The following is a 9,577-nucleotide window of genomic DNA, read 5'->3' as shown; positions in this document are numbered from 1 at the left end:
AGTGCCTTCCATCAGCTTCAGCTGGTGGCCCTATCTCTATCGGAACAGATGTAGTCTAACTTCTGTTGTCTTCGCTCTGGAGAGAGGTTGGGCATGGTTGTCTTTAGTTGACTGCAGCAAGATTTGTTGACGAGTGTGGTGTATGTTTAGATATAAGTCTCTTTGTGTTCACTGTGGTCCAGGTGCCCCAATATGCTGTACTATTAAGAATTTGTGCTGGAAACTCAAATTTCAAGTAATGTTGATCACTTAGTTTGCCTGTAATTCACACAAATGAATGCCCTTCAAATATTACAAAAAAAAGAAGACACTGTACCCCTGGATGGAAATATAGAATGCTCACATTTCCTGTAGTGCAAGAAGTATCACAGAGCTCCTGAGAGAAAGATGTAGAAATATATTCCAAGGGAAGTATAAACCGGTTAAAATCACTGACTAAAATGGAGATTCTGTTTGACTAGTCAGTTATGTACTTTGCTTGCGCTCCCTCTAAAATCACTGGCCTTAACTTTACTGGATGTGTTGTGTTAGAACAGATTCCTATAGAATCATAGAGTTGGAGTCCAACCCCCTGCCAAGCAGGAAACACCATCAGAGCACTCCTGACATTTGGTTGTCAAGCCTCTGCTTAAAGACCCCCAAAGAAGGAGACTCCACCACACTCCTTGGCAGCAAATTCCACTGTCGAACAGCTCTTACTGTCAGGAAGTTCTTCCTAATGTTTAGGTGGAATCTTCTTTCTTGTAGTTTGGATCCATTGCTCCGTGTCCGCTTCTCTGGAGCAGCAGAAAACAACCTTTCTCCCTCCTCTATATGACATCCTTTTATATATTTGAACATGGCTATCATATCACCCCTTAACCTCCTCTTCTCCAGGCTAAACATGCCCAGCTCCCTTAGCCGTTCCTCATAAGGCATCGTTTCCAGGCCTTTGACCATTTTGGTTGCCCTCTTCTGGACACGTTCCAGTTTGTCAGTGTCCTTCTTGAACTGTGGTGCCCAGAACTGGACACAGTACTCCAGGTGAGGTCTGACCAGAGCAGAATACAGTGGCACTATTACTTCCCTTGATCTAGATGCTATACTCCTATTGATGCAGCCCAGAATTGCATTGGCTTTTTTAGCTGCCGTGTCACACTGTTGGCTCATGTCAAGTTTGTGGTCAACCAAGACTCCTAGATCCTTTTCACATGTACTGCTCTCAAGCCAGGTGTCATCCATCTTGTATTTGTGCCTCTCATTTTTTTTGCCCAAGTGCAATACTTTACATTTCTCCGTTAAAGTTCATCTTGTTTGTTTTGGCCCAGTTCTCTAATCTGTCAAGGTCGTTTTGAACTGTGATCTTGTTCTCTGGGGTGTTAGCCACCCCTCCCAGTTTGGTGTCATCTGCAAATTTGATCAGGATGCCCTTGAGTCCATCATCCAAGTCGTTGATAAGGATGTTGAATAAGACCGGGCCCAAGACAGAACCCTGTGGCACCCCACTAGTCACTCTTCCTTTATGATTGAAAAGCCAAGGAAAACCCCACCTCATGAGGCAATTGCACTGACATGAAGAAAGGTCAATATTTTGATTAAGGGGGTTAGATCTGGAATCAAAGGCAGACACCAAACATGGAACCCAAGGGTGCCATTCTTACACAGCTACTCTTCCCAGCCAGGCTGTTCTTTAACGATTGATTTGCATTTATGAATATTTTATATAGGAGGCTGGGGCGCAGATGTGGAGCCTAAGTGGTATGCAATATTTTATTATTGTTGATTCTTTTTTAAACTGATGCAGTTTGGGGAATTAGTGATGTGTTATCCTTACAGTAACAGGCAAAAGCGATCAATAAATGTGATTTGGCAATATAGGATTCTGTATCTGAAACGAACAGGGAGTTCGAGGCTACATAACAGACTAACCAGGCAAAAAAAGCCACGAATACAGCATCTGTGAATCTTCTTCTTAGTAACATCCCAATCCTAGCCCAACTAGGTGCCTTCCAGACTGCAACTCTGATCAATCCCTGCTGTGCTTATATAGAGTTGAAATAAATGGATCTAGCAGGGCCTGATCTGGCCTCGGACCAAGATGTTTTGATCTTGTTCAGGTGGTTTTGTTTACTCAAGACAGCTAAGGAGGAGGGATGCACTTAGGGACGGATTTGAGCACAAAGGAAACACAAGCTGAGTCATGCTATGACTCATCAGATTTAAAGACTTGATTCTCTTCTCTAACTCTTCTTACGATTCAGCTGAGCCATCTAGTTTTACCATTTAGTAGGATAAACTGGTACCAGCAGTTTCCAGGCAGATGATGGACTTCAAGTCATTCACACTGTGCGCCAGATAGATTAGGCACTGGATTCCTCCTTCAGAACAAAATACCTTGACAGATCATTGCCTCCAACTCACCTGATGCTGAACAACAGCTGTGGGGAACCTCTGCTCCAACAGGTCTAATTAGGCCTGCCAGTCTTCTCCATTTGGTCCATGGTGGCAAACAGTGCCCACTTGCCATTTACCTGCTGTCATATGACATCAGGTGGGGACAGTTAAAGGATTATCTAAGCAACCCAGTGCTAACTGTAGATAAGTTATCTTCCTGCTGTTTATGCTGTGAACTGGCCTGGGATCTACAGATGAGGTGGTATATAAACTTAATAAATACAGTGGTGCCTCGGGTTAAGAACTTAATTCGTTCTGGAGGTCCATTCTTAACCTGAAACTGTTCTTAACCTGAAGCACCACTTTAGCTAATGGGGCCTCCTGCTGCTGCTGCATCGCCACCACGTGATTTCTGTTCTCATCCTGAAGCAAAGTTCTTAACCCGAGGTACTATTTCTGGGTTAGCTGAGTCTGTAACCTGAAGCATCTGTAACCTGAGGTACCACTGTAATAGCAACAATGATAAAGGCAGCCTTCCTCCCCACTCTAGTACTTGGATTGGTAGCAGTAGAAATACTGCCTTTAACTCTTAAAGAGTAGGCCAAAGGATCTCTGATCTGAGTACTAAGCTCTATCATTGGAGATAACCCCTCTGCGAGCAGGCAGAGGGGTTATCTCCAGTTTTAGTGCTGCACTGCTTACTGTCAAGATGGGGAGATAAAACCCCTATCTAAAGAACCCACAGAGGGATCTTTCCCTGCCAGTGCCACCAGCAATGGAGGGGTGGTTTTGCATGTGTGCCTGCATCATATCTGGTGTGCAAGAGTTTATATGACTCTGTGCATGCATGTGTGTGTGTGTGTAAAGGAGAGTGCTGTGTGTGCTGTGCTTGTGTGTTCCTGTCAACGGGGGGGGGGGGAATCAAGGAGCATCCATTTGGGGGGAGGGTTGCCCCTGCCTACGTTTGTCATGGGGATGCGGGTGGCGCTGTGGGTAAAAGCCTCAGTGCCTAGGACTTGCTGATCGAAAGGTCGGCGGTTCGAATCCCCGCGGCGGGGTGCGCTCCCGTTGCTTGTCCCAGCGCCTGCCAACCTAGCAGTTCGAAAGCACCCCCGGGTGCAAGTAGATAAATAGGGACCGCTTACTGGCGGGAAAGTAAACGGCGTTTCCGTGAGCTGCGCTGGCTTGCCAGATGCAGCTTTGTCATGCTGGCCACGTGACCCGGAAGTGTCTCTGGACAGCGCTGGCCCCCGGCCTCTTAAGTGAGATGGGCGCACAACCCTAGAGCCGGACACGACTGGCCCGTACGGGCAGGGGTACCTTTACCTTTACCTTATGTTTGTCATGTCCACCAAAGCAAATTCCAATTCATCGCTCATGCTGAAGTCGATTCCCAACCCCTGCTGTACAGTTTCTTCATTCAGCCAGCACCTGTACACACAAACTCTAGATGTATTCAAATCATTTAACTGCAATTAATTCACAAGTTACATAACTTCTAAAACACTGTGCTGAAGGATGAACCGCCTGATAAAGATGGTATCTGCAGGAGGCCCTCCTTTAAAAAAACACGAAATCATAGAATTGCAGAGTTGGAAAGGATCCAGAGGATCATGCAGGAATCTTAACTATTATGAAGTAGCATATTAACTAGATAGTTCTCTGTAAATAACTCTGCAGAGGGCCATGGCTAGTCAGAGTAAACAGTACTGGACTACACTCTGACAAATAGCCTGACTCATAGGAGCCAACTCCTAGGGGCCGAGGTTCCTTCGTCTCCCCCCCTCCTCACTGCCAATAAAATATCAACCTCTCCAAAGTTGAGGGGCATTGCCATTCAAACGGGGTGTGTGCACTGCTTCTTGTGATCGATTATGTGGGGTGTGGCTTACCTGCCCCCCCCCATTTTATTCAAGCTGGTACCCCTAGTCTAACTCCCTTCTCTTGCAGGGGCCCAATTAGTGCCTTTGCCTTCCGTTAAGAGTTTGGCTGTAATCCTTGACGCCTCCCTTTCCATGGAGGCACAGGTTATAGCAACAGCTAAGGCAACATTTTCCCATCTTTGCCGCATTAAGCAGTTGGTCCCTTACCTTTCCCACCCCGATCTGGCCACAGTGATCCATGTGACAGTCACCTCCAGGCTTGACTACTGTAATTCGCTATATGCAGGGCTGCCCTTGAAACTGTCCCAGAAACTCCAGCGGGTGCAGAATGCTGCAGCGAGGCTCCTCACGGGGTCCCTGCCATGGAAGCATATTCACCCAGTGCTTTACCAGTTGCACTAGCTCCTGGTGGAGTACAGGGTCAGGTTCAAGGTGCTGGTTTTGACCTTTAAAGCCCTTTGTGGCTTAGGGCCCGCATATTTACAGGACCGCCTCTCCTGGTATGCCCCACAGAGGAACCTTAAGGTCCATGAATAACTGTAGTTTAGAGGTCCTGGGCCCTAAGGAAGTCATTCTATCGTCCACCAGGGCCAGGGCCTTTTCAGTGATGGCTCCGATCTGGTGGAATGCTCTGTCCCATGAGACTTGGGCCCTACAGGATTTAACCTCCTTCCGCCAGGCCTGTAATGTAGCACCCTGCTTGTGGTTAACGCTTAGCTGGAATGAAATATTCAACGCAGCAATAGAGAAATTAAAATAATAATTTATTTGTCAGACAAATAAATGAGAGGCACAGTGGTATATGGTTACCAAGCTCTGGCCTGGCCTCCTGCCATTATGGCCAGCACTTATATTCCCTTAATCCAGCCCCCTTTGCTCCTCCTTTGGCTGCCTCTGTCCAATCAGCCTGGTTGGATTTCCTATTGGCTGATTGCTATAACCAATCCTAAAAGATACACCCATATCCTCCTGTCCTTATATGGAACACAAAGAGCTATATATTGTTACATCTATAAATGACAAATAAGTAGTAATATATCTTACATGTGTCTCAACAAGGAATCTTAATTACCAGCTCACCTCTTGCCCTCCTTGCCCTATTGCCTTCTAAAACAAATGGTTAATCTTAAATTTTTATCTTAAACATATGTCAAGGATCTTGAGTTTCACATCAACATTGAAAGATCTCCTTCATTTGAAGGTTTCTAAACAAATGCCTGTCAACTATATATCAGGACTGCTTGGATGGCGTCTTCTTTTTTTTATAAAATTTTTATTAGTTTTACAGAATTTTAAAGAACAAACAAACAATCAAAAAGACAAACACACACGCATAATTTCATAACATAACTTCATAAACCTCTTTTCTGGGACTTCCCCATACCCCCCCTTTCTGCATCCCAATGTCCAAAATTTTATAGCAACTCCCAATTGTTACTTTCCAACCTCTGTCATCTTAGTCCTCTCTATATTCTGATCTTATATCACTGTATCCCTTTGTTTCTAAGAACCACAACACTTTAATACTCATTAAGTTTATAATAGTCCTTAAGATAACTTTTAAATTTTCTCCATTCTTCTTCCGCCGTCTCTTTTCGTTGGTCACGGATTCTGCCTGTCATCTCGGCCAATGTCATATAGTCCATCACTTTCATCTGCCATTCTTCCAGAGTAGGTAAATCTTGTGTCTTCCAATACTTTGCGATGAGTATTCTTGCTGCTGTTGTAGCATACATAAAGAAAGTTCTATCCTTCTTTGACACCAATTGGCCGACAATGCCCAAGAGAAAGGCCTCTGGTTTTTTAGGAAAAGTACATTTAAGTACCTTTTTCATTTCATTATAGATCATTTCCCAGAAAGCCTTAATCTTCGGGCACGTCCACCAAAGGTGGTAGAAGGTACCTTCAGTCTCTTTACATTTCCAACATTTGTTATCAGGCAAATGATAGATTTTTGCCAGCTTGACTGGGGTCATGTACCACCTGTAAACCATTTTCATAATGTTTTCCTTTAAGGCATTACATGCCGTAAATTTGATACCGGTGTTCCATAACCATTCCCAGTCAGCTGACATAATGTTATGACCAACATCTTGTGCCCACTTAATCATGGCCGATTTGACTGTTTCATCCTGTGTATTCCATTTCAGCAACAAGTTATACATTCTAGATAAATTCTTAGTATTGGGTTCTAACAATTCAGTTTCTAGTTTTGATTTTTCCACCTGGAAGCCAATTTTCCTATCCTGTTTAAAAAACTCCATTATTTGATGATACTGAAACCAATTTTGTACTTTATGTTTCAAATTTACTTTATGTTTCTGGATGGCGTCTTCCTGTCTGGCAGGGGGGCTAGGCTGGTGGCTGACTTAATTTCAGGATAAATACAACTCTTACAACTATATGAAATAAGAATCTAGCATTTCTTAAATCCTTTGCATAATTACATTTAAGACAATATATTTAATACATAACATAGGTAGCCTTTTAAAAGGAATAAGGCCTTTGTAAAGTAGAAAAAGGAACTCAGTAAAAAACCGCTTTAAAAGAAGCCTCTTCAGTTTACACCCCCCCCTTTCAGCCAGCTGCTTTTCCCATTAGCTCTTCCCAACATTTATTGCCCTCTAACTTTCTCAGTTTAAGAAAGAAACAGCTTTAAAAAGACTTCCAAAAATGCTCTCTTTCTGCCAGCTAGATGCTTCTCCATTTGGTCTTTAACCTTAGAAAGAAGATCTGGCTCATTTTACTGGGAGGCACATTGGTATTATTTTACTATTTACTCATTCCTAATTATGTTTATCTCTGCCTTTTTTATCTTCTGTAACATGTAGGGTCAGTGTCCTCACTCTCAGTCTGTAATTCCAGCTTTTACGACTTTGAGAATTGTTTTCTGCTGTAAATCAAGGGGCCCCTTGTCTAGGAGGAAAACATTGCCAAGGTTCTCTAAGCAGCTGGCCTTCTGCCTGGCATGAAACTTTTGAAAATCTAAGCCCATTTAATTTAGGAACCTGATCAAGATATAAGCCAATATAAGCCTTGATTAAAAATGCAGTCTATATTCAGATGCCACAGTAAGACAGAGCTATTCCGCCTGGCCTTTAATTTGAATCCAGCCTGATCTTTTATTTCCCTTCTCTTCCCTCCCCCTCCCCTTTTATGAAGATTACCCTCTCTCAGACCCCACAGCTAATTCTCCCCTGGCCTCCTCGCTGGCCCAAGTAGGACTAATTCAGCCAGCCCTGGTGACTATCTAATGTTTATTGGATGGATTTTCCCCAAATTGATTTTGGAACTTTGAATTTTATTGTCATTCGTGCTTTTATGCTATATTTTATGCTGCTTCCATGTTGTATTACAATTAGGTATTTTAAATTTGTTGTTAGCCGCCCTGAGCCCGGTTTTCTGAACCTGGAAGGGCGGGGTATAAATATTATTATTATTATTATTATTATTATTAACTTGCTATAACTACATAAGAAATTCAGCTGATGATGCTCCCCCAACCGCTGCACTTCCGGGACAGAGAAAGGTGCACCTGTTGGGCTACAGCCTGCAACGCGAAAACCCCAGAGCAGGATCGCTGATAGGTTGCGAGCTACCCTCGCGGAGGGACCGAGCCCTTGCCGCCGGCTCATGGGCACCTTTCGCGTTTTCGACCTGCTTCGGCTTAGCTCGGCAACTTGCAGAGAGTCCCTTCCCTGGGCATGCAACTCGGGAGCAAAGCGAGGGCCGAGGCGCGCATTCGCCGCCGCCGCGTTGCAGGAGGGCAGGGCGGAGGCGGATCGGGAAGATCCCTCGCTGCCCGCTGCTGGCGGCTCTTGCCTTCTCCCTCGTGGGAAGCCCGTCCTCTTCCTTCGTGCGGAGACCCCCGCTCGGGGAGAGGGGAGGCCGGGCTGGCGCGCCACCGTGGCCACGCCAGGATGCAGCTGCGCGGTCACGGCGCGCCGAGCGAACCCGGGAGGGGATGTGGGTGGGGCAGAGACCGGGTTTCTCTGCTCCAGTTCCTGAACGGCGCGAGTAGCCCTTTGCACTGATTCGGGAATTTAGCGACGTCCCTTGCCTGGAGAAAAGTGGGTTTGTTATGGTCTCTCGCTGGGCGCCTGGAACAGCCTGACGCTGCAAACCGGAGCAGGTCTCCCCGAGCAAGTGTGCAGTTGATCTGGAGAGGGGAGACGCCGGGAAAACGTGGCCCAAAAAAGTGTCCCCGGCGACCGTCCTTTGGGAAAGCGTCCTTCGATTTCACGCCGGTGCAGGCGGGAGGGGAAAGCAAGATCTCGGCTACCTTTATTTTTCCAGGTAGGGAAGCAATTCTTTTGCAGCCTGGTCCTTTTTTTTTCCTTCCCCCCCCTTTTTTTTTTTGCACGACTTCTATGACCGGGGGACTGCAGCGTCTCGTGAAGATGCGCGCAGAGCAGCCCGCGTCGGGTGGTGGAGATCCCAGAGGGGTTGGAGGAGGAAGGGAAGGGTTGTGTGCGCATACATTTCCAAATCACGAGGCAGGAATGGCTTGGGAGGCCGTCAGGATCCGTAGGAAACCACCACCGACCTAAGCTAGCCATAGGGATGTGTGTTCTCCTTAGGGTCCGCGTTGCTGTGGTGTGAGATCCCACGGGAAAGGAGAGGAGGGGCTTTGCACTGAGGGCGGGGGTGGTTTGTCTGCCTGCAATGATCTGAGGAACAGACTGGGGGAATCTCCTCTGCTCGCGGACCCTGCTTAGGCTGGCAAGCAGCGGCGAAGATGGGGTTGTAGTTGTAGGGTAGGAAGCCTGAAGAAAACCCCAGCCAATGAGTAGGGCCTCTGGGCCTTGTTTTTGGTCTGGTGGCGACATCTGTACGGCCACAGTCGGAAACAGGATGGGCACCACAGAAAGGGCATGGAAATAAAAGCAGCTTCAGAAAGGAAAGAGATGCACATGTGTATGGTTTTAAAATAAAATGTGAGTGGGCCTAGTTGCTCCTTTATTGGAACTGTGGAGTTAGCCTTGTGCTGACTATTGATGAAAGAATGAAAACCTTGCCCCTTGCATAAGTTTGGCAGAGTGATCTTAAACTACAATTTCTAAAGGGTAATAGATTCTATGCCAGCTGTCTACGTATTTATGAGGCACCTGTCCTGAAATTTGAGGCTTAAAGCTGCAGTCCCACGTACCTGGGAGAACGTCCAATTTAACTCAATGGAACATACTTCTGAATAAATGGCTTGCACCCAAATATCTGAAAGAATGCCTCCTCTGTGGGTGTCAAGATCAGCAGTGGGGGCGGGTTGGGGGCACTGCCCTCAGGTGTTTGGGGTGTTGGCCCAGGAGAGCATTCTCGGTGGC

The 9,577-nt window shown here is 46.1% G+C and overlaps 1 protein-coding gene across 2 annotated transcripts in view; it reads left to right on the top strand.

Annotated features, from left to right (window-relative positions):
- Nucleotides 1–7,720: 7,720 nt before the first annotated feature.
- Nucleotides 7,721–9,577, top strand: part of TMEM63C (transmembrane protein 63C) — a 68,218-nt gene continuing 66,361 nt past the window's right edge. For both annotated transcript variants that reach the window (XM_081172875.1, XM_081172873.1), the window contains exon 1: nucleotides 7,721–8,552. The gene's annotated coding sequence lies outside the window, so the exon portion shown is untranslated. The remainder of the gene's footprint in view (nucleotides 8,553–9,577) is intronic.

This window comes from Podarcis bocagei (assembly GCF_964188305.1).
Source record: "Podarcis bocagei genome assembly, chromosome: 1".
Classification (NCBI taxonomy): domain Eukaryota; kingdom Metazoa; phylum Chordata; class Lepidosauria; order Squamata; family Lacertidae; genus Podarcis; species Podarcis bocagei.
Note: the sequence above shows the minus strand (reverse complement) of the source record. Positions and strands in the feature narration are given on the sequence as shown.